This window comes from Netta rufina, assembly GCF_964035555.1.
Source record: "Netta rufina genome assembly, chromosome: 12".
NCBI classification, from domain to species: domain Eukaryota; kingdom Metazoa; phylum Chordata; class Aves; order Anseriformes; family Anatidae; genus Netta; species Netta rufina.
Genome location: NC_140135.1, coordinates 1,888,151 through 1,909,709, shown reverse-complemented (window position 1 = coordinate 1,909,709; position 21,559 = coordinate 1,888,151). Strand labels below are relative to the sequence as shown.

Below are 21,559 nucleotides of genomic sequence, written 5' to 3'. Positions count from 1 at the left end.
GATAAAAAAAAGTTGGAAACATAGAAAATATTAGTTCACACCACCTTATGTTTCCAGACAAGCTTTTTCCTGCTTAAATAAAGATTTTATATCTTTGACTCCTCCCATTATCTTATGAAAAAAAAAAAAAAAGTACATCCACAAATGTTAAAATCATCAAAGTAAAACGAAATAAAGCGCTTGGAAAATAAATGCTATTCTGAATAGCATGAGAAAATGGAATGGCTTTCATAAACACCTTGCAAATAACTTTTTTCTTCTAAATCTATACTAGACTAAAATTTGAACTGTAAGACCTTGTACTGTAAAGTCCAGACTCTACTACCAACACTATGATATTGTGGTTAACCAAACCAAAAAACAGATTTGATCTTAAACTTAAAGCAGTGTGTGCCCATTTAAGAACACTACGTATACCAACTTTGAATCTGATGTTTAAGTGCTCCTGATACTTAGCACAAAGATATGTTCTTCTGAGTTCTTACAATCTAACCAGCTATTTCACAACTCCCTGTCTTCCTAAATTGATAAACCAGGCTTACGAGTATTAACATTTAAAGCACTCAACATGTCTCTAGGAATATCGATGAAGATAATACTATCTACATATTATAAAGAAAAGTATCAGAAACAGCGTAGCATCTTATCAAGAAAATGTAAGATTGCAAAATATTTTCTTTTCCAGTTATTTATAATTAAGATTTTCCCATGTTTGGAGGCAGGGCAGACAATGAATGCTTCAAATGTGAAATTTAACCATGCATGCTAAAGCCTTCTGCGCCAATTTTCTGTCTCAAACTAAATTTTACACAGTGATGAAATTAAGAAAGCATGAGGTTCAGGTATTTTGAAGATACAATAGCACAGAGAAGAACCTTCAAAGTTGGGAACTCTGCTGATTCTACAGCTTGTCGGAGTAATTAAGTATTTGAGCAAAAGATACAATTTTAAGCTCCATGTGCTTAATATGCCAACGTCTGGTAGCAACACTTAAAAGCCTGCATTTCAATTGAGCACATAGAGGCTGTACATTTCTTTCCTGCAAGTGCTTCTTCTGAATGCTAGGGGCCACTGTAGCTTCCAAAATTTGGTGAGCTGAGAAAAAACACAAACCCTGAACTTAAATCGCTGTTTCTTCACATTTCACACAATTATATAAAGACAGAGAAACAAGAGTGGAAGTAAACAGTGGTGAAAGGAGAGGTTCAAGATAGGTAGGTGCATCTCAAGACAGTCCACAACTACTACATTACATGCCTTCCAGAGCACCGTGTAAGATCAAAAGTTTCACAAACTTTGTCACTGCAGAACAGCAAAAACCTTTGTCACCTGTTCTTCCCTTCCTTAAAACCACAAATGCACATTACTGGTGCATCACAGCCTCCCCTGCTGGGTTTATATGTAGTTTTTAGCAAATAGCTACTCACGGGCAGCAAAACATCCATTCATCATTTGGAGACTCTGCCATTCAGAATCACCCAATTTAATCCCCCAATAGAATGGGCAAAAATATACCTTGAGAACTTTATTCCCGGATTATCAAGTTAAACTGGTTCACCAGTGGGTACCCAGAGCAAACGCATGGGGAATATGTGACGGAGCAGCCAGGTGCAGGGGAGGGCCGAGCAATGCTCCTGCCTTGGAGGCGCAGAAGTATGATGACAGCCAGGCAGCCTGCATGGCTACCTGCTCCACTCGTGCTGTGCTGCAGTATCATCATTCCAAGTGTATCAGGTATAAAAAATAACAATAATCAAAAAAAAAAAAAATCCAAAGATTTTCTGTGATTCCTGTCAGCAATTGTAACTTGGAGAATCAGGCCGGCACCTCCTGGGAACGTACCTCAGCGAGGAGCAGGGCAAGGGGAAGCAAGAGGTGAGCAGCCAGCAAGCCACCCAAGTACCATTCAAGGCACACATGTGATTCTAAGCCAGCACAAAGTAAAGGTACAAACTTCAAAAGGCACACAGTTCTGTTTCAAGTTCAACCTGTCCACCAACGTGTTATTTGACTTTTGTAGTTTGAGTTTTTCAATGGTGAGAAGCACCGTAAGTACTGAAGACATGATCAAGAAGCTCAGATGCAAATTTCATATTATGTCTCATTAATACCACCTATTTACAGTAATAAAGTTACCTATTCCATAAAATTGATGGTACTGAGACAGAAATCAAGTTAACCATTTGTTTACACAATTAACACTTTTTCAGTCTCCTATAAAAAAAGGAAATTATCTTCCTACCAGTTCTTGCAAAAGTATTTCTCAAAAAGCAGTATAATACAATCACACAGGAATATTTTGAAGAAAAAATATAAAAACCATGTAAAATGACAGGCAAATGATTAAATTATGTCATTTCTAAATCAAAGAGTCAAATCACCTGATAAAACCAGCTGGCTGGAGTTTATATCCACTTGCACTTCTTGGAAAAAGCACTCATCTTAGGCCAAGCAACAGATGAAGAAAAAAAAATGTCATTGCTTGGGCATAACCACTTCATGAAAATAGTAAGTAAATATCTAGTAATTCAAGATGCTGTATAGAGTTTAGCTACTAAGATTTAAGTTTCAAGAATTGTTTTTATTGAAGGAAGTAGAAGAAACTTGGCCCTCATGAGCACAACTATATACTAGTATTAATGGAAGAGAGTAGTTTCAGGTGACTGCCCTGCAAGAATACAAGAGCTAAGGCTGTAAGGGATCTCCAGTACCAAGTTCAGGCCCCAGGAATGACCCAAAAAACACCTTGCATTAGTTCCAGTAAGGGCTCATTTTTAAAGTTTTACATACATAAAAATTGTAAGAAAGACCTTGAAGTCTTGCCAAGTAGGGTCAAGCTAACCCAGCACTTCCTCATGGGCAGATGCCGGCAGAAGCTGCCCAGGGAAGAACCCATTTGCTTTGTTTTTATTGGTGATGTTCTCCTTGACTTCTCCCCCCAACATCCACAAATAAGTCGGGGATTTTTTTCAGCCAAACACATTATTTCTGCATTTCATAGAACAGAATGAGTTTTTTTGTCATGAATATTCTATTACTTTTTTAACCCAATATTTAGCTGTCATGATATTCACACAAGAGCTTCCACAACCAAACTGTATAGTATAAAGAAGCACGTTCTTATCCTTGAGCTCAACATTTTCTAATTTTATTTGGTGTTCATGGGTTTTAGTATTGGGAAAGACTGGTACTGGCCATTCCCCTATTATGCTTGATCTCAGTAAACGCCTTTTAGAAATTCAGGGTGCCTGCCAACATGTATTCTTCACACACGGATCTGATGACTCACTCAAAGCACACTGTTTGGGAAGTTGATCAGAAGGAGGAAAACTGTCCGTACAAGCATCCTACCAGAACTTTTAAAAGATCAAATTCTTCATAGTGCAGTCTGAAAGGAGGAAAGTAAAATTTATGCAGATGCCATTCCAAGCAATGAAAGTCTACATTAGCTATTAATGTGCTCTAATAAGCATATTTTTTCAGTAAAATCAATACACCTAAACTGCATCATAAAATGCAGTTCTTCGGACTTTTTTGTTTGTTTTGTGTATTTGCATGTTCACAGCATTCTAACTTTAATTTTCCTAAGCATATACTGAAATCCCCCACTCTATGAGAAGTTTCAAAAGTCACTCAACTTTGTGAAGTCATAATTAAATTATTAACTATAAAAATAAAATGTATCCTGCTGAAAGATCACAAGGTGGAGCTCTAGCCTAAAGCTAACTGAAGAAACTCCAAAAAGACAGGTCATCCAGAGGCTGACCTAGTTATTTCTGTGCAATAAACTTTGTAAGAGATTGCTAAAACAGCAGTAATATTGTAGCACATTTCCTTAAGATTTATATATAAATTGCATAAGGACACTGGAAGACTCCTACATCTTTCCTGAAATTAATGCACGTAACACGTTTGATTCAGTGATTCTTCCAAAGACGGAAATGCATCTCGCTGCTGTAGTACAACCAGTCTCCTGTAAGTAGCTTTCGAAAGCAAGCAGAGGAATTTCAAAATACACTTTAATAGCAGAAATAACATAACCCCTTCCTGTATCTTGCTAGATTTTTGCAAACAGAATGTCAACAAACTAAAAAAGGTTAGAACAAGAAAAGTAGTCCAGGAACACTAATCATATATAACGTTGCTAACTCTAAATGTAACAGTTTCCATTTAAACTAATTTTACTCTTAAAAGAACTAAGCACGAACAACTACAATTAGAATGTGTCTTCACTGAAAAACAACTTCATTACATGCACAGGCTAAACAAACACAAATAAAAGCCAGCCAGAAGCCTTTGTTAAGTGTATGTGTATATACACAAACACAAAATACAAAAAATTACAAGGTCTGTCCATGAAACCTACGTTTCATGCTCTCATGTAAAAGCACTAACTTGAGTGTTATTGCATGAACTCGTGGCAGAACAATTCAGGTAGCTGGTTTTTGGTTTGAGATGGATTCCCCAAAGTACACACACAATTCCCACCCTATTATTTGGAGGCTTTCTTTTTTGGGGGAACACAGAGATCATAGAATCACGGTATATCCCAAGTTGGAAGGGACCCACAAGGACTGAGTCCAACTCCTGGATCCCCAGAGGAAAACGGCTACGTGAACAGGACAAAGATTTAGTAAATGCAGAATGACTGTTCAGAGGTGTATTGATTTTTCACTGTAATTCAGTTAATCATCTGTAAAAAAAAAAAAAAAACAACAGGGACCTCACTTTCTTTATTCAGAAAATCAGAACTTGTAAAATTGCAATGCACTCAGCTGTAGAAATGATAATGGCTGAAGAAGTTCATCCCTGAATTATTCATCTACCCATGAATGAGAGGTGCTGATGCTTCAGAACCAATTACACAGTAGTGACAGTTAAAATGCTAGCCAGATCATAGTTTAAATCAAGGACCAAAAGTATTCCCAATATTTTCCTACTTTAGTTTTCCAACTATTTCAGAAGAGAAAGCTGGTACAAACTACAGTGTTTCCCCTCACTCTTTTTCTGAGAAATCAGAATATGCTTCAACTTTTGTTTTTATAAAATACAGTTTGTTTGTTTGTTTGTTTGCAAATAAGTATGCTTCTCAACACTGCTGTTGCAGTCATCTCCACAAGCAAGACTAAACGGTGGATTTTTAGGCAAGATTTTGAGCAACTCCATGACATTCCCTACAGGCCTGCAGGAGCGTTATTTGTACTAATATTACACAACCTAGTATTTCAACGGCCAACAAGCTTTAAAGCAATCCTGTAATTTGAGTAAAATACAGAAAACATACTTCAAGTAGCATTCTGTATTGTAAAAATTGTACTTCAACATGATTTAGTTATAACTGTATCAGCAGTTTGATCATATTATCATAGCATAATCAAGACTAAGCTGAACAATAATGCAATTAAAACCTTTAGATGTGTGGTTATTTTTGTATTTTTTGCTTAGCAAGTAAGTCTCAAGCTTCCTTTACAAGACCACCTAGAATAACCATCAATCTACACTCCTCCATGCTCACCAGCAGACAGTGTACCTACACAGAAAATACCAAAAGGCAGTGAACAGTTAACAAGCCAACAAATAACCTAAATGACCTCATTTGTACTGGTCTTGTATTTTCAAACTATTTCTTCACTTTTTTTTTTTCTTTTCTGATTTTCCAGCTCGTATACCACCTCTACACCACTTTGTGAACATCTCTCAGTTCTTCTTCCATCTTTCAAAAACCAAAGAAGCGATCTTATGGTGGCCAGTACTGTCACACTGCCACTTTTATTCCCTGGCCTGCCGTTTATTCAATGTTTATAATATTTGCTCTTTAGCTGATGCAAATGGTTCACTGGTAAAGTGGTAAATTGCCACCCCAGAAGATGCTTTTGTGACACACCTACGATATTGTAACCACGGGCTGCTGCTGGAAGCAGTGGCCTTCCTTCCCACTCCACTCACCAAACACAGCAAGTTCCCACTCACTCCTCTCTTCTAGCACTCAATTGAGGCAGAAGCAAGAAAGGTCTGAAAACAAAACTGTATTTTCTTCTTGGCATGGTCAGCTCTCCACTGGACTGGACAACAGAACCATGTCACCCTGCAGCCACATGAGGCACCCACCAGGCATGTACCAGTGGCAGCTCAGACCCACCTGACAGAGCTCCCTCACTGCCTCCCTTGCAGCAGCAGCACCAAGAGGAGTAATGCCCAGCTGAAGTCCTTGTGACAGCTATTGCTAATTCTCCTACCTAACCTCGGTAGAGCCCACAGCAAGCCGACTGCTTGCAGCTCTGGGTGCCACAGCCTGCAAGAAGGGCTGGGTCCCTGCCAGACAGCACCCACCCACTAGTTGCCATGCTCTGAGGCCTACCCATGCCCATGATGCCTTCTCAAGGCGTTCTCCCTGCCTTTTTCCACACACAGTTCCTGCATTTCAGTCGGTAGCAGGCTGTGCTGTGACTGCGGGGCACCTTGCTCCTGCGGGAGGAGCGCAGCCATGAGGTGAAGGTGGCTGCCAGGCCTGCTGCTGGCCAGGAGAAAGCCAGGCACTGGGAGAAAACCAGTCCCCACTGACAATGCGCACACCACTAAACACTACAGCAAGTTTATTTCACAGTTTAATGTCTTTAAATAGGTTTTATTTGGGGGGTGGGAATATAAAAGACATGAAAAAGGCTAAAACCTAAAATAAAGGTTTAGACTTGAATATGAGTCTAGAAATTTGAAAAGAGAATTACAGACGAGGACCTCCATACCATCCTAATAACTGCCAACCCCAGTTTCACCATCAAATAGTCCACCCAACTCATTACAAATGATTTTTTGGATTTCTGCTTGTTTTATTACATAAGTAGGTGGAATATCTATTCTGGAAGGGAGAGTTTGCTATGGTGCTTCATGGGTCATACAATTACTCATGGAAATACCATTAATAACATCAATATCCTTAATACACTAAGTGAAATACTATTTCATGGTGTAAATATAGTTTTGGTATTGAACCATATGAAGTTTCTGTATCTGTACTTAGTAATTTATACTGTCAAGTAAATTGTTTGAAACAAAAGATACAGGCATTACAAAATACTGTAAAATGAGTTAACTGTACAATAAGAGCAACTGCTACTATTAAAGGAAAAAAAAAGTACCTGTAATACTTTTTAATTATTCCACCCAACGATATTCCTGAGCATCTCTAAAAGACACCTGAAAATCCCAGACATCTTTAAAATGTTTTGATTTCAGATGTCTTTTTAAAAAAGGTAAAGGTATGATAACAAAAGTAAAAGTTATACCTCGTTGTGTCAGTCACATCTTCTCCTGCCAAAGAAGAAATGGCTTCCAGATGTTGTAGTCTAACTGCGTGGAAAATGAGGCTCTTAGGATGAATAAAACCCAAGTCGGATGACAACCAAAATTAAAAAAAAAAAAAAAAAAAAAAGCCACATATGCCTACTTTAAAAAAGCCAAAAGAAGTACTAATTGATTTATGATACAAGGCCAGCACACCTCATCCGCCTAAATGCCCCAAGTTTCCAAACTGAACTGTAGAACACATGCCCCCTCACACATTGACTCTTCCAAAATGCATAACCCGTCAAAACCTTGGCTCTTGCATAAGTTACTGTCCACAGCAAGCAGGTAACCAGCTATATAAAAGACAGAACCAGCATTGTTCAAACAGCCCATGGTGACGAACGGCTTCAGTACCCTCTGCAGAGGTAGGGTTTTCCAACAGATGAGATATTCCATCTGGCAAGTTCTATTTTTTGTTCTCACACTGATCAATGCAAGCCTGCAAGTCGCCTCACTTTGTAGCAGCCTCAACTTCCACTCCTACCACACAGGTTTTCCTCTTTGAGAAGTCCAGGTCACTGGGGCTTTGTGCCCATGACTTTGTTTGGGCCTTTCTATGAGCAACTGCATTCAATTATAAACTCTGGCGGGAGGACCATATGGTACACGCTACATAGCATCAGCCACTGCTATAACACACTCGATATTAGATGACTCAAATATGGGAAAACCCCTTAAAATAAAACTACTGAAGAGCAGAAAGTAAAACCTCTCAAGCACATCTCAGAGTGAGCTCCTACCAGCCCAGGTCACACTGCACTTTGGCTAGCCCTTTGAAGAGCCCAATGTATTTCTCCGCGCTGCAATCCCAAGCCTTCTGAAATAAGAGAAAAAGAAAGAGCAGTTTGGTTCTGTGTTTTGTCAACTCAGATCCACCAGAGTTTATTAGCTGAAGCTTCAACACTACATAAAAACGGTTGAAATGTTTCCAGATGATAACTAAAAAGATTAAGTCCAGCACAGAAGCAAACACAAGAGTAAGCAGAAGTCAAACTGCATTTGGCTGACTGGGTCTAAATAAAAAAAAAAAAGTGAGGGGAAAAAAAAATAAAAAATAAAGAACCATCTGCTCAGAATGAACTGATATTTCTGGGTCTATAGGTGAGCTAATCTGCATCCTATTCAGGTGTAGTTGTAGCTCCAATATTCACCTGTAGCAGATCCCGTAGTTTTACTGGTCTCTACTTGTTCTAAAAGCCCACGTGCCTGTTCTCCCGCTGCTATCTCCACTGGTCACCACTGGCATCATCAGTCTCACAACAGTAGTGTAAAACTATTTATAGTAAAGCTCTGAAAACTGCCATTACACAAACAGCAATGTGACCAAACAAGAGCAGTGCCCTGTCCCTCCCTAACTCAAACGACAAGCCAACTAGTGCAGAAGACAACTAAGTGGCACAATTAAATCTATGCCATAAGAAAGGAAAAAGAAGTATTTAGCAAACAAGGAATAAATACGGTGCCATATCCAAACCAGGCGGCATGACAGCTAAAACCTAAGCCTTTCTTAAGTGGATTATGGCTCTTTCAAGGATCAATCTAATTAATTATTCTTAAAAAAAAAATAAAAAGAAAAATTCAAGCAACCACTCAAGTATGCAGAAGTTGATTTCACCTCTAAAACAGAAGAAATAAAGATAAAAATCTTGTAACTTCCATTAGAAACTTATCCCTGCAATCTGCCAGCCTCATAACATCTGTGCTCCATACATCCTCAGTCATAACTTAAAGATTTTTAATACCCAATATTTTGTTCCTGCTCTCCTTTGCAACATTTGAGCTAAAGTCCCAACTGGTTTATTTGGAGATTTGCAGCACTCAATACTAATTTTATATGAAACAGCAGTTGTGATATGCATGGCTTTCCCCCACACAATTTAGACAACTGAATATATCCACAATGCAGAAAGACAATAATCCATTAATGAGGTCATTACTAGATGAAAAAATACCTATTATTGACTGACCTAGAAAGCACCCTCTCTTCCTTTATTTATCCTAAAACCAGAGCCCTCTTAAAAGAATCTTGAAAGAGAGATGTCTGGTGCTGAAATCTCATTTATGGAGACCTACAGTTCGCTGTTGAAATCTATTAAACTTCCAGTGGAAACCAGCTTGGCCACTTGCACACATTCTAAAAACATTGCAAAAATATTGGCATTATTTGAATCAATAAGTTCTTTCAATTCTGTAATTGCTTACTTGTGGCAGGTAACAAATTACACTAAGAGAGCTATCACATACTATGCCTGCATTATAAAAGCTAACATGAACAAATATCAGAAACATTTCTTACAGACCAAACTCATTTAATAAGTAAGCTGACCAATAATGAGAAACTCTTGATGTGTATAAAATATTCTGAAGCAAAGGTCAGCAAGACTTGTCCTTTTGAAATTATCTTCCCACAAATCTCTCAAATACTGTGCATTAGGCACCTTAGGGATACACGGAAATCCATTCCACACAGATCTAAAATACAAAAACATACAGCTTGTAATCAACCAAAATTAAACCTCAGGTTTCTTCAAAAAGCTATATCATTACACATCTGTTCTCTAGTAAATTCAAGATGTAAATAAAGGTAGTAGTTGCCTCCTCCTCCAAAAGGCAGTTATAGCCTACAGCTAGATTTACATTTTGTTGAGAATTTACTGGTTGCATTATGAAAGTATCATGTTCTGTAACAAGTATTTCATTACTTGAGCAACGTTAAATACATAGAAAATGTTTTTAAAGCCACAACTGTTACACTTATTAGCTCAGCAACATAGTAGAGGCTATTGAGATAAGGTGGGTATGCCCTCTTTTCCCCTGCTTTTTGCTTTTAAAAAGGGAATAAAAAAAGGAGCAGTAGTGCTAGATCCCTCTTGAACAAGCTATGTGTGCTGTGATTCCCCCTCTCCCCCAGCGACACAGTACCCCATAGTATCAGGGAACTGCCCCATCCTCTGGGAATGGTGCGGCACCCGCAGAGACTTCCCAGGGAGGACTCGCAGGTACTGGTCCCGTGCGAACTAACCCCTCACCTCCACTGATGACAGAAGTCTCACATGCAAAAGGTTGGGTTGTTGGGGTTTTCTGTTTGTTTTTCCTGTCTTACAACCAAAACAAGAATGCAATTTTGGTGTAAGCAAAGAATTTGAACTGTCATTTTTTTTTTTTTATCACCTTAGGGAAAAAAACAACTAGACCAAGTATTAACATGCCATTAAAAAAAGAGAACAAGGTCGCACATGTCATATGCTCTGGTTTGTTTACAGTCAGATCTATCAACAACAGATCATCTCCGTTGTCAATTAAAGCTAACATGCTGAACCACAAATACGGAGAGCTAAAGAGCTGACAAATCCCATTTTGCCAACTTTCATCCCCAATGCGGTAACCTCCGAGAGAGGGATGGAAAACACAGCTGCCATGGCAGAAGTCACCAGAGGACAACTGTCAAAACCTAGAGCTGCCTAGCAATGGTATGACAAAATGCTTCTGTCACCCACCAGAGCTCATTATTGTTTATTATCTGGAATTTATCATCAGCTTGTGGTTTTCAGCTGGTGACCATGTTTGACTTACCAGTTTGAAATTATTTGTAATTATTGTCAGAAGAATTTGTTAGATTTCAAATGCTGTATCAGTCACTTCATCTTCACCAACCTTTTTTTTTTTTTTTTTTTTTTTTTTTAATTAACTGCATTCCTACCCTTAGCACACATTTCTCTTCCTCTGTTTTGTCTGAAATACATCTTTCCATCCCCTCACACTCAGCTCTGAAACGGGCAACCCAGCAGCAGAAAACCCAACATGCCGTTAAGTGTACAGGGCTTTTTCAGTTCTACTTTAGTTTCTCTAACTTTTTTCAGTAAATAACAGAATCACAGAATTTCTAGGTTGGAAGAGACCTCAAGATCATCGAGTCCAACCTCCAACCTAACGCTAACAGTCCCCACTAAACCATATTCCTAAGCTCTACATCTAAACGTCTTTTGAAGACCTCCAGGGATGGTGACTCCACCACTTCCCTGGGCAGCCTGTTCCAATGCCTCACAACCCTTTCAGTGAAGAAGTTCTTCCTAACATCTAACCTGAAACTCCCCTGGCTCAACTTTAGCCCATTCCCCCTCGTCCTGTCACCAGGCACGTGGGAGAACAGACCAACCCCCACCTCGCTACAGCCTCCCTTGAGGTACCTATAGAGAGCGATAAGGTCACCCCTGAGCCTCCTCTTCTCCAGGCTGAACAAGCCCAGCTCCCTCAGCCGCTCCTCGTAGGACTTGTTCTCCAGGCCCCTCACCAGCTTCGTCGCCCTTCTCTGCACCCGCTCAAGCACCTCGATGTCCTTCTTGTAGCGAGGGGCCCAAAACTGAACACAGTACTCGAGGTGCGGCCTCACCAGAGCTGAGTACAGGGGGAGACAATTCCAAGTATTTAAACCAGTTGTATAGACAATACTTCTTTTCAATTGCTTTGTTCTTTTTTTTTTTTTTTTTTTTTACACGTTAAACACTGTTAAAATTACACAATGCTTAAATAAGAAACAATACACTTTCTTCAAACCACATATTTAAGTTACTAAACTACAAAATTCATCTAGTTGAATTCCCCATATTGTTCTGGCAACTTATCCAAGAGTATTGTTTAACTTAATTAATTAGCCATCAATTATATAACTATTTCTTAGTCCTGTGTTGAACTCAGCAAATTTTGCTCCTACTTACAGCTAACAGATGTTGTTGGCAATGTATTTCTACCAATAGCTTGTGATCACTGCTCAGACTCTAACATCAAATCATAACATTTAATACAAATAAAAGGTTTTAACCCGGCCAGGATTCTGCCAAATTATTTGCTATTTATAGCAACTTCCCAGCTCCTGAATCCAAGATCTATTAAAAAAAAAAAAAAGTATTTAAAAAGATGATATAGTTTGGTATCAAGGAGCTAACTATTCATCACAGGAAAATGGAAAGGGATACAAAATAAAGTAAAAATGATTAAGATTCATGAATGTTTAAAATACCTTCATACAAAAATGAAACTAGCATACTGAAATATCATGAAGTAACTTCCCCCCGCCTCCCCACCCCAGCATGATTTTAATGCCCCAGACACAGATTTCAGAGCTTACTGCCAGTTTGGTGCACTTATACTATTCTGATCTCTGTATGTTAGTCATGCAAACTGCTGCCTTTGTATTTTGTTTACTCAAAAAGCCATTTATTTTTTACAATTGCTCTTACAATAAATCAAGAGTATAGAATTATCATCCTGTGGTAGCACTAATCAGGATTACAAGTCAAATGTCTTGTTTCAAATAGGTTTGCTCTTCAAGGTTTCAAGAATTTAAACAAAATTCCTATGTAGATGTCACCAGAAGTTAATGCCAGTTGACTATATAGCTGAACTTAACGTTTAGTTACTACAATGCAGTACTTTAACTAAAATATATTTACCACCTTTACTTTAGTTAGCCCAAACACAACTTAGAGCGTTTCACCATTTCAGGGTAACACATCAGATTTCACTCTTCAGGTAATCTATATGGGAAAACCTCTTTAGGAGTTTGGTTAGGACCTGTGACATTGGTGGAAAAAAACAGGTTACTCGTAAATCAATTCATAGGGAGAAGGAACTATAATAATTCTATTGAAACAAATGATTCAGATCTAGCAGGTATTCAAGTATTTACGTTCAAGGGGCTACATCTTCTCCAGATTTTTTCTTCCCTTGTTTCAACATCATTCATTACTACTTGCTTGAAGATGGCATATTAGGAAGAGTTTATGTTAAGAAGACATCCTATTTGGATTAAGGCTCCCATCCCCTCCAAAACAAGCACACAAGGGGCCATTAACACAGATACCTGATCCTGGGCAATTTTATAAGCTAATATTCCACTCAGAAGATAATTCCTTAGCATCAGACTGCCTTAGTCTTTAAACAATATAAACCAAATTTTAGTAGAAGTTAGGGGAAGAGGTAACAGCATTTAATCTAATTGTTAGACAAGAACATTTTTATCCTAGTGTAAATTAGGTCTGGCAGTTGTTCAGCTTGACCTCCACTTACTGTAATCTTGCCCTAGGGTATGAAAATCCTAGATCATTAAATGCTACGAATTTAGTCTTGCAAGCAACCTAAAATGAACCTGCAACCAGAGCCATGGTTTTTAACTGCTGTTAAAAGAACTGAACAGACAATTGTGATAATAGGTAACACCATGCCAATTTTTTTTTTTTGATTTTGTGTTTAAAAGAACTGTAACTACTACCTGCACCTTTAGAATACTATTGTCTAATTCGAAGATGTATTTGAGAAGAAGAGAGAGCAATTACCCTTTAAGTTCAGGGGTAAAGAGAAAAACAATCCACGAAAATAAAATTATTTTCATTTCAGTTGGAAGTTCTGAGAAAAAAATGAGCTAATGTGAAGCGGCCCACTTCTTTCTGTTTTAAGAAACATTTCTAAAATGCCAGCTTTCCTACAATTCTCTAGACAGTCAACAGACATTTTAGGAACTGCTACCAATTCATTACTGTGAAACAGATGCCTGCCAAAAAATTAATTACAGAACATAAATTTTATTACTATGTGAATTAACTTAAGACTTTATATGCTAAGTGCAAAAACTACTCTAGAACCACAGAATATTGTATAATACACAGCCCATGAAGAAAACAAGGCAGAATAAAACCCAGGGAGGTGTACCAGCTCTTCCTGCAGCTGATGCTAGCAAGACCTGATGTGGAGCTACAAGTGACACCCCACTTCTGCAGGGACAGGAAAGAATTGGGGTGAGCAGCACTATGGAAGGAGCCCTTGGGAAGATCAGAGAAACCCCATGCTGACCACAGAACAAGCAGCCACCAGCAAATTTGCTTACGTGGCAAGCGATGCTCCACCAATGCAGCTGGAGCAGTTGAAGGTCTACAGCACATGACTGGTGCAGACAGCTGTTCTACAACAGAATAAAATGGCATAAATACAAACACCTTCTGAGAGAGTAAAGAGCCTCAACAAGAACTGAGGATAGTGCTTGATTTACAGTCCCCCAGGGAACTGATTCCAATTAACTTCCACATATATTAGTAAGAATAAGAAAGCACACCAAGTGTTAAAAATTGGGTATTAAACCTTAGCATTCAATTTACACACAGTAAACACATACAGCCAGCAACAAGCTATAAAACAGCCTTTACCACTACCTGTAGTAGTGATACTGAGGAAGTACTCCATCAAAACTGCCATTCACGGCTTCCTCACAAATAAATGCGTAACAGTCTGACCACCTGAGACATGGTTAAGAAAATAATTCAAAGCAGTGTTTACAGAAAAGCCAATCCAGACAGGACACGTTACCAGCCCAGCCCTAAAAGAATGTCATCAGGTCCCTCTGTAGCACAGACGAATACTGACCTCTTCTTCCCAAGCAAAATCATTTTATACCATTCTCTATTAGACCATATAATGACATGGTTAAGTGTATGGTGATTACAAACTAAAGTAACAGTCGACAGCAGCGAAAGCAGAATCATTCTTCACATTACAGTATTTCTGTATGTATTTGTGTATTACAGCACAACTAAGCATACTCCAAAAGCACAAATCAGGGAGAAAATTAAAGTTGTCTTGACCCTGACATAATTTAATGATGTCAGCATCTGAGTTCCCCTAAAATCAGTTTCCTTAAGTTTAAATAGAAGGTAAAAATAATATTGAAGAGAAAAGGAAGACAAACATCCAGCATTATTTGTAGAAGCAGATACCAAAACATTTTTAATTCCTCCAATAACACTGAGGAAAGTGAAGTAACTCATTGAGCAATTCACTTCACTTGTGGGGTGATTCCTTGGAGCAACACAAGCAACCATTTCTAGCTCAAGACATCTCCAGGTATGTGCTAGATCAAAATACTTGCAAGTCTTCAAGTGTTAGCATAAAATGATGCCATTAGTTGGTTCCCCTTTACCAAAACAGTATTCTTGTTCAGAATGGAAGCCAGTATTTCAAGGGAGAGAAGACAAAGGAGCACCATGGCTGCCTATTTAAACCAAATATCTTACCAACACATCAAGGTTCATGCACCACCATGATTCCCTACGCAGAAATGGAAAGAACAAATTTTTCATTTTTGTACTTACCATTACCAAAATTTAGATTAAACTAACAGACAATACGTGGTTATTATCGCAATTCTGATTTAACAACCTCATTTTGCATAAGAAGCAATGGTTTGAAACATGTCTGCCTCCAGTAAGGCAGGCAAATGCAAAACATGGATGACTATACGTACAAAAAAAGATTTAAACCATCGGGGTTGAAATACCGTTTTGTGTGCTCGTATATCACATACGAATGTGCAACATGACATATTACTTGTTAACAGCTCTAATCTAAGCAACATGAAGGCAAAAGCCCAGAAGTCTGGATGTGATTTTTCAGTTTTCTACAGCATGCATTCAAAATTAAATGGGGGTGGGGTAGGGGTGAGATATTCAAATGATATAATATCCTGAATATCTAGCATCTTTTCCAAGACACTGACTGATCACCAGTAAAATTGCAGGAATTTTTATCTTACATAGGAAAATGAAGACAACATCACTTGATAGAAGAAAATAAACCCAACAACCTACCTACAGTTCTCTTAGCAAGACTAAGGGGGATTTATATTGGAACAGTGAGCACAGGAATAAACAAAGAGCATGAAAGGGGTGAGCAAAAAACAAACACACTAGAGAGGGATCCGTAATAGCATGCAGGATAGAAATAGCAGATGAGCGAGGAAACACTATGTAGTGACCACGTTCAAGTATTCAGTACTAATGGCTGATAATCATATTCTGTAAGCAGGAGGAACAGAGGTGTGATGTTGCAAATGCAATAAATCCCCAAGGAAACAATATGCCTCCAAGATGTTCTCTGGAAACTACTTATGGTTGATTAAAGCAGCATCAATAACACACATCCAGCTATGCATAGGTAGCTAACGAACACCCCACACTTTTCATAAGAGAGGAAAGAAGTGGAAGACAACATGACTTGTGTTAACCTCAGCAGCTCAAAGGAAATAACAAAAATCAAAGCAGCGATATGGTAATATTGCAGTCCCACCGCCACGTCAGAGAAGGGGTGCACGTGCATTTTGTAAAGAGTAAGAACCAACATGAAAAACAGTTGTTAATCCACAATTAGCAGGTCTCCCTTCTTACGCAGGAAATGTTAGTATTTCAGTATTTTTAATAACGAAAAAATCCCTCAGAATGAGCAGCACCTTAAGAAATATTGAAAATACAATTTCTCATACTAATTTCTAGCCATCTGAAACAAACTTTCCACAAACTTTTAAACATGAAAGAATTTCTCACACAGTGGATACAAGTTACCTATTTGCCAATAAAGCAGCTTGAAAACAGAATGAATAATGACCACCCACAACCCAAACCCCAAAGAAAGCTGCAGAGCTGGAAGAGAAAGTAGTTGCCTTCCTGGACTTCCCCCAGATATTTTACCAAAGACAAAATTTCCAGTGTGTCAGCCCCAGCGGTGCCTGTACTGTCACATGTGGGGAGAAAAAGTGAGGACGATGCACGGTAACAGGCATTAGCTCCCCAAACTGCTCGATTATTAATGTACACATGGCGCTCACAGCTGCTTCTTTACAACCACCTAGCTGCCCCTGTAACACAGGTTCCCGGCACCCTTTAGGATCCCCTACTGACCTGAAGAAAGGCACAAGCTACCCATTTCTACATCCTGGAAATCTCACTGTAATGCATAACAATTGTTTGGAGCTTCTGGGAGGCTTCCACAAGCCTTCTCCAATGAACTCTAAATCTTACAAGCGCATGGAGTAGGGGCAGTCAGAGGACAAATCCAGGCAATAACTCATCAGCTGAATTATCAGTGGTTAGTAAGAAAGGCTCTGCCATGGTTCTAATGCTACAAGCAAAATGCTATTCAGAGAAATCCACCTGCAGAACACACATATACTTATGTATACATATACAATATCTCATATACAGTGCATATGTTCAAAAAAACTATCAGATGCAAATATTAAGCCATTATTCATTAAAAATCACAGCACTTTAATTATACCAAACTTACGTCTGACAATAGGCTATTAACCTACCAGTTACCCTCCAGACAAGACAAGCTTTGTCCTGTTCCCTGAAAAAGCCATACTGTTCTCTATCAATGGTCCAAGACAAGAAAAATGAGTTTGGAAGTTTAAGCCACTGTCCCTAACTTTGTCCCCACTGTCACGTAAAAAACCATCAAGGATCCAAATTTACACTCTTCTCCCCACCAGGACCGGACACTAGCATACTCTTCAGAAAAAGGCTAGCAGTGCTAATGACAACAAATCATAGAACTTCTTGTATGGGTATTAGTTTCAAAATAGACCAGCCATAGAATTGTGTTAACAGAAGATTTCTTATAAACTTTGAGTGCAATACTCTTTTGGTCTCCAAAGTAATTAATTAGTTCAATTAAAGTTGGCTGGTCTACTGTGAAAACCTTTCCTGAGATAGTGAATAGCATTTGTTTGTGGTTTTTCCCCTGTTCCATCAATATATACACGAGCAAAATGAAGTTTTGGCCCCACAACTGCTTCCCAAGCCTGAATTTAGGACAAAGTTGATTTTTGGATTTCCTATTTCTGTAGGGAGAGAAACAGAGGGCTATCTAGGGATAACAATGTATCCCAAATAAATAAGACCTTTCTATTAATAAACACAAAATTGCACCTCTAACCAAACAATGATTGACAGAAACAAGGGAGAAAATATTTTGTTTTTCCTATTGTAGCCTTTTTTTTCCCAAACTCATACTAGGAGACCAAGTCTACTTGCACAAATATGAAGCATCCTTAAGAAAGTGTAACCCCTATGCTTTCTCCTTCTTCATCTTAACAGATTTTTTGAAAAAGTCTGGACTGAGGTCCCTATACCTCATCAGTGGTAGCTGCTAACGTGGATCCAATTAGCCCATATCTCCGTTATTGACAACCACCCTGTTTCTGCTTGCCACACTGCAGTCCGCTTGCCGCACGAGAAAAATTAGCGAACATCAAGGTCAGAAAGAGACTTTTTAACATTATTAAATGTTAAAAGGCTCCGCTGTGCCTCTCAGAGAATTCCTAAAGACATAGGAATTAACAGTGTTAATACAGACGCTGCTCATAAATCTAAATATGTGAGGGCAGGAACAAGGGTTAGGGAGGAGACAAATGGAAATGGCACGGATAGAGAATTACTTCAGGAAGGTAACTGTTACCAAATTAGAACAAGACAATTAATATTCAGCCCTAATGAAATGGACAGTATTTACCTATCAAATCATTTGGTCTTTATTAAGTGAAATTAGTAGCACTGACTTTTCTGCAATATTATCTGCCCTTATTTTAATCAGGTTATTAATGAAGAAGAATTTGGTCTTCTAGTAATGATTCACATTTATTAGAAACTTCAACAAAAAATAAAACATATAAAATTTCATTTTGTAGCCCATAAGGCAATACAGGTAGGTAACACAGCAACAGCCTCACATCTGTACTGTCATCACACACAGCCCTCAAAGAAAAATGCTCAGGGCAAGACTAATACAGTGTCTTCCAAATCACCGTGCAGGTTTTCCAGAATAAATAACTGTCTAATTCTGGAACTAAGTCACCAGATGAATGGTCTAAGCACAGGAATATCTAATTTACAGACATTTAAAAACTGTAGCAAGATGCTCAAATCACAGTTTCAGGTTTCTCCATAACCTGCCTTCAGTGCCAAGAGGGCACAGAAATGCTAACACATGGATTATTAACCCTTGGACAAAGCAGCACCAGGTCACACAGTCACAAAAACCTGATGCAGCTTAGACTGAGGCACACAGCTGCGTTTCTGGTAGCCAGGCAGGAACACACAACCCTGGGCCTAGCCCAGACACAGGAGACACATGATTCAACATTAAATCTGGTTTTAACCTAAAAATTCTCAAGCAGACAAAATTGGTTAGCACCTTTCTAACAGGTAGCCATGGCGTTTCTGATTTATTGACAACTCAAGTGCCGCCAGGCTTTTTTCACAAAGGATGGGCACCAAAGCATGATCATTTTGTGAATTATAACATGAACTGACATAATATTAAAACCATTATTATAGACCATCAAGGCCACCCTCTACGATTCTCCTGTTGAATTTAGTGCTCTTTGAAAGTATACTTGCGGGAGGAAAAAAAGCCAAGAAGGGAGAAAAAGGAAGGGGGAAATGCAAAAAGAAGGCACAGAGCACAAAGACAACTTCAAATGGCACTGCTACTCAAAGGTAACAAAGCTAAATACAGTAAGATTCTTGAAAGACTGTCAAGCCTAGCCAATGTAGCAGGACAAAGTATCTCCAAGAATAAAAATAAAGATGTTATTTATCCAGTAAATGCAACATGTTTCAAGTAACAAACCGAAATGCCACAGTATATACCCAATAGCAAGGAAAGATAGCATTTGCAATCATGTTACCTAAAACCCCCTACCCCCTTTTCTTAAAAGACCGCTTACTATCTTAACTTGGCATTTCCTTCAGTGCTGATACGCCTTTGTACTGTATCAAGAAAATATTCTTAACAAATATTTTCTTATCTAAATTTACCTTTTTTTTTTTTTTTTTGACAACTCTGTCTCCTGGTGGTTTGTTCCCCTCAAAATAAATCCCTTATTTTCCTCTCCTTTCAATCTCATTCCACATATGTATTCCATACCAAGCCATTCCCTAGCATTGTTTTCTCAATATTTAAAGATCTAGTTCACCACCAGCAAAATGGTTTTCAAGTAACATTTATTTTTCATACAATTAAGAACATTTTTTCCTTGTTCTTCACAATCATAAAAATATATTAATTGTTCTAACTCATTCGCTATAAAATATCGATTGTGAGCATAACAATTGCAATAGCTGAGCTTTCGTACAGTGCCCAAAATAGCAATATTTTTTGCAGCAACATGCCAGTTATGCTGTTTGAAGTCTACTCAACCGATTGATTCCTTCACCTACAAGTCTCTCTGAATAAACTGCACAGCCACCCTCCATATTATTTGGAGTATAATCTACTCCCAGATTAGCGTGTCCAGAGAACCACTTAAATAGATCCAGCAATGTGGTGATATTTTACCAGTCTGAGAATACAGATATCCCCCATTTCTATCACTGTAGACAAAATTCTACAATATCACGATACACAAGTGCCAGCCTGCAACATGCCCTGTCCAACTCTAAAGGTGTGAAGTCATTTGTGTAGGAGCTCCCTAATCCTTAAAGTGAAGTGGGTATTGGAAATCATCATGCTCTCCCCAGCACTTGCACGTTTTATGCTCACGTTATTACTGAAAGCTTAGTTAGAATACACATACATAGCATAAAACACCATTTTAAAACTTAAGCATTTCCATTACTTCCACTTACTTCCCTATTTCTGTCTGCTGTTTCTCTGTCTCCTCAAAATGCCTTTCACCTTTAGAAAAAGGAGCTGTTCAGTATATACAACCTGGCCAAGTACCAGTGATTTTTTTTCCCAATATTTATTTCTTTTTCTCCAATATTACTTTCGTTTACCAACTCAAAGAGCACTTTATACCAATCTGAATGAATTACATTAAATATATCCTTTTTTTTTTTTTTTTTCCTAAATCATGAATGACACTAGAAACAATAACCAAACACAAACAGTAGTTTGATAATGAAACAAAACAGATGAGCTGCTACCAGTGAAAGAACTGTTCCATGGCCCCTTCTTCTGCCCTGCATTACTTCTGGCCAAAATCTCATGGTCAAGGGTGCTTGTCAGACCTTTCCTTGTGCCTGTTGAGCAACAACCTATTAATCTTTCAGAATTAATTTGCTTTCTAGCAGATCAGTAAGTCGAGCTGGCTCAACAAGAGTCCTGTGGCTGGTGTTAAGGACCCCCTCTTTTCAAATCATTGAGACACTGCAGCAGGCTTTGACAAGCAGACAATTGACTGTCAAATGATGTAGAAAAAAAGCGTTGTCCATATCATTTTGGTAGACTACAGATACTTTAAACGTTGCCATAGGGTGTCCCAAACCTAGCTTATCCCCCCAGCTAGGGCACTGGGATGCAGTCAGTACAGCACTCAAACACTAAGTGTTACCCCACCAGTTATCACAGCAACCTGGCCCCAGTCCTGCTTTTCCTACAATAACAAAAC

General features: G+C 38.5%; 1 protein-coding gene across 4 annotated transcripts in view; it reads right to left on the bottom strand.

Moving 5' to 3' along the window:
* STAG2 (STAG2 cohesin complex component) overlaps positions 1-21,559 on the bottom strand; it is a 75,192-nt gene that overhangs the window by 40,191 nt on the left and 13,442 nt on the right. Inside the window, exon 1 of one of the 4 annotated variants that reach the window (XM_084294155.1) lies at positions 3,290-3,315. The exons of the other annotated variants lie outside the window; for them this stretch is intronic. The gene's annotated coding sequence lies outside the window, so the exon portion shown is untranslated. Of the gene's footprint in view, positions 1-3,289; positions 3,316-21,559 lie in introns of those variants that run through there. 4 annotated transcript variants of the gene reach the window in all.